Source organism: Atractosteus spatula (assembly GCF_055471065.1).
Source record: "Atractosteus spatula isolate fAtrSpa1 chromosome 10 unlocalized genomic scaffold, fAtrSpa1.hap1 SUPER_10_unloc_2, whole genome shotgun sequence".
Classification (NCBI taxonomy): domain Eukaryota; kingdom Metazoa; phylum Chordata; class Actinopteri; order Semionotiformes; family Lepisosteidae; genus Atractosteus; species Atractosteus spatula.
Genome location: NW_028296622.1, coordinates 148,366 through 155,647, shown reverse-complemented (window position 1 = coordinate 155,647; position 7,282 = coordinate 148,366). Strand labels below are relative to the sequence as shown.

General features: G+C 39.5%; 1 non-coding gene across 1 annotated transcript; it reads right to left on the bottom strand.

Annotated features, from left to right (window-relative positions):
• Nucleotides 1-1,113: 1,113 nt before the first annotated feature.
• Nucleotides 1,114-1,207, bottom strand: trnai-uau (transfer RNA isoleucine (anticodon UAU)). The gene is made up of 2 exons: nucleotides 1,170-1,207; nucleotides 1,114-1,149 (listed from the first exon to the last, which is right to left on the bottom strand). It is a non-coding gene; the product is annotated as a tRNA-Ile (tRNA).
• Between the last annotated feature and the right edge of the window lie 6,075 nt (nucleotides 1,208-7,282).

The following is a 7,282-nucleotide window of genomic DNA, read 5'->3' as shown; positions in this document are numbered from 1 at the left end:
TACCGGTAATACAGCTACTAATAAAGGTTTACATTAATCTTAATTATTAATAAATTACACTTTTATTAATAAAGACATGTATTGATCAAATTCATTGTGAATAGTTGTGGTGTCTAGAAAACAATTTTAGCTAATTATTTCAAGCGAGTGGTGCATACTGTATGTTCGTTACTTTGTGACCATATTATTTCCACTACATTCAGAACAGTTCAAATGCGATCAACTGTTCCACTACTGAGTTACTTAAGCCCTGTGAAGAGGTGCTTTAAATTAGTCTCCTACATCAGTAAGATCTAATGGGCAGCCGATGTTATTTTAGGTTTGTTGAAATTGAGAACAGGTTTAGTACAGAGCTGCTGACAAATTTCAGCAGCCAGGTTCGTAGCAATGACCCGTTGTAGGGACATTGCCAATCAGCCACAAGTAAAAAAAAAACATTATTTGTGCCTTTATTAAAAAAAGAAAAACAGAGTAGTAGTTTATGTAGTAATTTCAGGTACAATGTAAGAACTTAAGTTAACTAGTCCCACAGTAATGCGTGGGGTCCTATCAATAGAAAAAAAAAATACTTGTAACGCAAAAACACAACAACCACAATGCGAGATGCCTTCCAGGAACCTAGGTAAATCACTGTAGTAAACTTACGACTACAGAAAATACAATTTAAAAAAATACTTAACGGAACAACTTCAAAACAAAAATAACATTAAAAACAAATCTGGGAAACAACAAAAACAGAATCTAATGCGAGAGCTTTTTCAAGTCTTCGGTACCCCATCGTGCTCCCTTAGTCCCAGTAGATCTCTCATCTATCTGTGTAGAGATCAGCAGGGGGTCCACAGCTGATGGGAAATTAAGTAGTGACCTGCATCAGCTGCAAAGGAAAAAGTATAGGTTTATTCCATGCTGAAAAGAGAAGGAAACACAACGTGGACCCTTCTTCGGGTGTGACGTGGAATGAACCTTTACCTGTTCCTTTGATGTTAATTTAGACCGGATCTCCAGCAAATACCTAACAGGCTACAATCCCGTTAGATAAGGTGTTAAGGACGACCTATAAGTAGCAGTATCTAAAGTGGACAGGTGCTTTCAGTAGCTAAAGACAGGCCACACTGCTCCAGGTGAGGCTCAAACTCACAACCTCGCCATGATTCCGCTGTGCACTGCTGTATAAGTACCGCGCGCTGACCGATTGCGCCACTAGAGCTGCGCAAATTACTTTCCCTTCACACACTGACGTTGCACAAACACAGGGTGAAAACGATTTCGGCATGTTTTCCGTCTCTCCGTGGTAGAAAGGGACAGTAAAAGAGGGAGGAGAGAGATGGTCAGACACGTAAATCAGCCCGGCGGATTTACATTACAAATTTGTACATTTGTACATTTGTAGTGACATTTATGAGTCTTCATGTGTCTGAAACTGTCCAGTTTGTATTTTCGTTTAAAAAATCCAGTAAACTTGAATAAGACAAGAAGGCACACTGCACATCTGCGGAATATCACGTCCGAGTTTACAGTGACATCAGAGATTGAAAGCGAAGTCGTTTTTTATTAAAAGTTCAAGGAAACCTGAATATGTTTGCTAGACGTATTTCAGAATCACAGTGAAATGTAGTACGATTGCTGCACAGATCTGCAGTCTGCAATTAGAATGCTGTTTGTGCGTTGTATAAAATATGCCATTCAAAACTTTTCTAAAACTGCAGAGATACATTTCGGAATGCGTCTTCCTGTAAAAATAAAATATCTATTTTATTTGACTGGCGCTATAAGCTATAAGAGTCTGAAGCCAGCTCCACAAAAGAACTATATTCAGTGGGCCAAATAAGTGAGTATTTCACTAAGTGAACAATTACTGTACATCATAATCATATTTGTTTTACTTCTCCTGCCATTGCAATTTGTGCCCAAAGATTTTTTTAATTTATTTTCAAAATGTATTAGCCTTGATGGGAAAGAAGCTTAAATTTTGGGCGCGGTGGCCAAGTGGTAAGGCGTCGGTCTCGTAAACCGAAGAGCGCGGGTTCAAACAAGAAAAGAAAAGTTAATAATCCTTTGACAAAGCAACGGCATCCTCCACTGCTTGTCAGGATGGCTGAGTGGTCTTAGGTGCCAGCCTCAAGAGCTCAATCGTGTGTAGTGACAGTTGTTATTCACAATCGGATTTCTATGGAAGCCCGTTTCCGCCAGGGAGTAAAAAAAAAACGAGCTATGGTATCTCAGAATTGCGACTTAGTAACTCAGAATTCCGACTTTATATCTGACATTTGCGACTTCGAAATAGCCCATATTTCAATGTCTGTCCTTTTGTTATTGTAACGGATTCGGGTTCTAGGGCTTGTTCCCTCGCAGCTCCCACCCTAGTTCGTGCCTCACTGCATTGGCTCGAGCCCGGGTCTTGCCAGCTGAGCTAAAGAAGACCTTTTTTAAGTAAAAAAGGACATACAATGAGATACCATAGCGCGTTTTTTTTACTCGCTGGCGGAAACGGGCTTCCATAGATTTCCCTTCATGTTCATTAAGATGTGTAATTTGTATGTTGCTTATATAAGAACAGTTTCTTCAAAAGTTCTGTCAATTAACAGTGGAGAGCTAGCCGATGTACGTTTTCATGAAAACGCTCTTTAAGGCGATTACAAGTATCTTGAGCAAATCTGCGTCATATTTTTAAAAAAAAAAAGTTTAGCTCAAGATGCAACAGGAGTATACAGTGCCTTGCGAAAGTATTCGGCCCCCTTGAACTTTTCAACCTTTTGCCACATTTCAGGCTTCAAACATAAAGATATAAATTTTGTATTTTATGTGAAGAATCACCAACAAGTGGGACACAATTGTGAAGTGGAACGAAATCTATTGGATTTTTGAAACTTTTTTAACTAATAAAAAAATGAAATGTGGGGCGTGCAAAATTATTCGGCCCCTTTACTTTCAGTGCAGCAAACTCACTCCAGAAGTTCAGCGAGGATCTCTGAATGATCCAATGTTGTCCTAAATGACTGATGGTGATAAATAGAATCCACCTGTGTGTAATCAAGTCTCTGTATAAATGCACCTGCTCTGTGATAGTCTCAAGGTTCTGTTGAAAGCGCAGAGAGCGTCATGAAGACCAAGGAACACACCAGGCAGGTCCGTAATACTGTTGTGGAGAAGTTTAAAGCCGGATTTGGATACAAAAAGATTTCCCAAGCTTCAAACATCCCAAGGAGCACTGTGCAAGCGATCATCTTGAAATGGAAGGAGTATCAGACCACTGCAAATCTACCAAGACCTGGCCGTCCCTCTAAACTTTCAGCTCAGACAAGGAGAAGACTGATCAGAGATGCAGCCAAGAGGCCCATGATCACTCTGGATGAACTGCAGAGAACTACAGCTGAGGTGGGAGAGTCTGTCCATAGGACAACAATCAGTCTTACACTGCACAAATCTGGCCTTTATGGAAGAGTGGCAAGAAGAAAGCCATTTCTCAAAGATATCCATAAAAAGTCTCGTCTAAAGTTTGCCACAAGCCACCTGGGAGACACCCCAAACATGTGGAAGAAGGTGCTCTGGTCAGATGAAACCAAAATCGAACTTTTTGGCCACAATGCAAAACGATATGTTTGGCGTAAAAGCAACACAGCTCATCACCCTCAACACACCATCCCCACTGTCAAACATGGTGGTGGCAGCATCATGGTTTGGGCCTGCTTTTCTTCAGCAGGGACAGGGAAGATGGTTACAATTGAGGGGAAGATGGATGCAGCCAAATACAGGACCATTCTGGATGAAAACCTGTTGGAGTCTGCAAAAGACCTGAGACTGGGACGGAGATTTATCTTCCAACAAGACAATGATCCCAAACATACAGCAAAATCTACAAAGGAATGGTTCACAAATAAACGTATCCAGGTGTTTGAATGGCCAAGTCAAAGTCCAGACCTGAATCCAATCGAGAATCTGTGGAAAGAGCTGAAAACTGCTGTTCACAAACGCTCTCCATCCAACCTCACTGAGCTCGAGCTGTTTTGCAAGGAAGAATGGGCAAGAATTTCAGTCTCTCGATGTGCAAAACTGATAGAGACATACCCCAAGCGACTTGCAGCTGTAATCGCAGCAAAAGGTGGCTCTACAAAGTATTAACGCAAGGGGGCTGAATAATTTTGCACGCCCCACTTTTCATTTTTTTATTAGTTAAAAAAGTTTCAAAAATCCAATAGATTTCGTTCCACTTCACAATTGTGTCCCACTTGTTGGTGATTCTTCACATAAAATAAAAAATTTATATCTTTATGTTTGAAGCCTGAAATGTGGCAAAAGGTTGAAAAGTTCAAGGGGGCCGAATACTTTCGCAAGGCACTGTAAATGAATTCTCCCGCCCTACATTCCAAGATATGGAATCTTATTTTTCTTGAAGTTTCTGATGTTGGTCGTTATTGGAAATTGTCCGGTGATATCGACTCAGGTACTCAGTTGTTACGTGCTGTAATTCGATACATGCAAAGCATTTATATTCCCTCAAATTATTAATAAGGTCAATAATGTATTAAACATTACATGCCACTTTTTCTATAGATGATGCTCGCGATGGAACAGTGAGAAAGGCGTGCCTAGATGTGCTTGAACCAGCACCTTACTATCATTTTAGTCCCGACCTGACCGCACTGAGCAATGGTACGACAGAGACTCCAACGGGTGGTTTTCTCCATTTACAGTTTTTGGGTAAAAACCAATCTGAACTTTTAAGCAAGTATTTTATTTCAAATTTTGCAAAGTGTAAGTTTTTCTTATAAAACGTTGTTTCAGAAAGAAACTGAGCTGATGGGAATAGCCCTGTCAGTAGAATATTTAACTTTTCATCTCAGCTAGTTCTTCTGTGGAACAGGCTTCAGAACTCTACGTACAACGCCTTTGATGTCATTTTATTTTTACAGCAGACGCATCCGGAATGTTTTTTTTTACTTTTTATTTGAACAACAAAATAGATTCAATATAAACAAGAGCACTTATAACATCAGTAGAATCGTCAGGGGTACATAAAATAATACAATTACACTTTCTGAAAACGATTAAACTAGGTAAATCAAGATAAGGTCCGCAAAGTCTCTTGCAAAGGTATTTGGGTTTGCTTGAACCTTTAATAAAAAAAGTGATCTGTGACTTCCTAGCTTCCAGTCTATAATCTCACTGTAACTAAACTAGGATGTGATGTTTCGCAGATGTGCAGTGTGCCTTTACGCTTGGCATGTTCAAGACTATTCGTTGCGTGAGCTCCTCACTGCGTGTCCTGTACTGTATTGTGATTTCGTTGAGATTATCTACGAGGAGTACAGCGACTAGAACGCCTTGAACTTTTTTTTCGGTATACAGTATAAAAGAAAACGCTAAAGCACATACAAAGTAACTAACATTTCCTATATGTAGGTTTTCTGAGTATGTCTCTACTTCACTTAAATACCTTAGTGACAGGCGATCTCTTTCCGATATTTGTTCTGGCGCGGTTATTGATCCCATACTAAAGATTATTTTTATAAAGAACATGTCACCTGCAAACTGGTATCGGGAAAGTTTTATAATATTACTTTTTATTTTAAAAAAGTAAATTTATCATAACCTATATGATTTCTTACCAGCGTGGAGCTCGAATTCACAACCCCGAGATTAAGTGTTTGGTACTAGTTGCACCACAGAAAAAATGAAATCTCTTATTTATATTAAATACTGCGGCTCCTGTTCTTTTCTTCTCGTCAGAGAAGAGGTCGGTCTGGTCTCCAGATTATCAACTATAAGATCAGACCGTGCTCCTTTGTAAAGCAGTGTTGGTTCACATTGCTTATATGGGGCAACACATCAACTCGATGATCGTTCGCTGTACACGCATGCCCCCCCTTCACTGAAATAACGTAGACGAAGGAAACTCTCTTGTCTTGGGCTGCTGTCACCCGGAGCGCGGGTATTGCGGTCACAGCACAAAGTACTGACCACTATACCATCGCGGCGAGTTGGGACAGACTATCGTTAATGTAATTCAAATGCTCACAGTGTCTTTAATCTGATGGATTCATATACCGTGCTCATGAGAAAGTCACAAACCTGTCATCTACACACTGTTCCCAGAGCTGGATAGGTGATTCCAGATTCTACAGCTCTCTAGCAGTAGTGGAAATCAGGCTACAGAAATGGAGAAAATCTCTTCAAAATGTGGAAATATAATCCCGAGACGAGTCCTTTCTCAAAGGTCAACTCTGCTTGCAAATCACCCCTCCCCACATCGCGCAGTGTAGCGGTTATAACCTTCTATTACCACACCAAAGGGCTTCAGTGAGAAAGCGGGCAGAAACAAAGCGATTCTTTCATTTTTATGTTTTGCACGCCTGACGGGGTTTTACGGTGCTCTTTTCTACACTGAACTGATCATTTGGACACCGTAAGTCAAGAGAGACACATTTCTATGTAATCAGGAAACCAGGAATCCTAACCGTTAGCCCGTTAGTGCCACAGAAAAAAAAAACGTTTCAGCAAGATAAAATTGCAGGATAAACACATTTTTTTCTTTTTCGTAGGGCTGGTGTTTTGTTTGATTTAGCGAATTGTTTACACTTTATTTCTGACACATGACTTAAAAGGCTGGTCGAGTATATTTAATACAAGAGCGCTGAACAACAATTTTCATCTACCGTATTGTCATGTTTTTTAAAAAAAAAGCAAGTTAAATGCATATATAGTAAATGTTTTTTTTTCATATAATAGTGTTTATGGTCTGATAAACGTAATTCATTATTTAACGGACATTTGGTATAATTAAAAAAAATACTCATTCACGAATGTAAACATTTTTTACAATAACGTGTTTTATTGTGATCTTGCGCCCCGTGCAGCAATATCACCAGACAGTTTAATGGTCTGTCGTCCTTTTACAGTTCTGGGTTTTATTCTGTCTTCAGATGCACCAGATGTATTTTTAAAATACGTAAATAACAATTCTGGTGCAGCGAGGCATTCTGATTAATTCAGATTCACTTTTCACGTGTGTTACAGATATCATATAATGTTTTTGTATCCACGCAAATCCTCGCATGAAGTTGATAAACTTTGCTTGTAACATATTTAACAAGGCACAGTGCCAAACTATTAAAATACATCAGAAATGTACCCAAACTCATCTTATTTATGTATTTGAAACGAACGGATGGGAGACTTTAACATGGCTTTCTAGAAATTCACTTTTAGGAGTTTTCGGAAGTCAGGACCCAAATATGCTCGTACAGTGAGGGAGGAGTGCTTGACTTCCTGCTTTCAGCTCGTG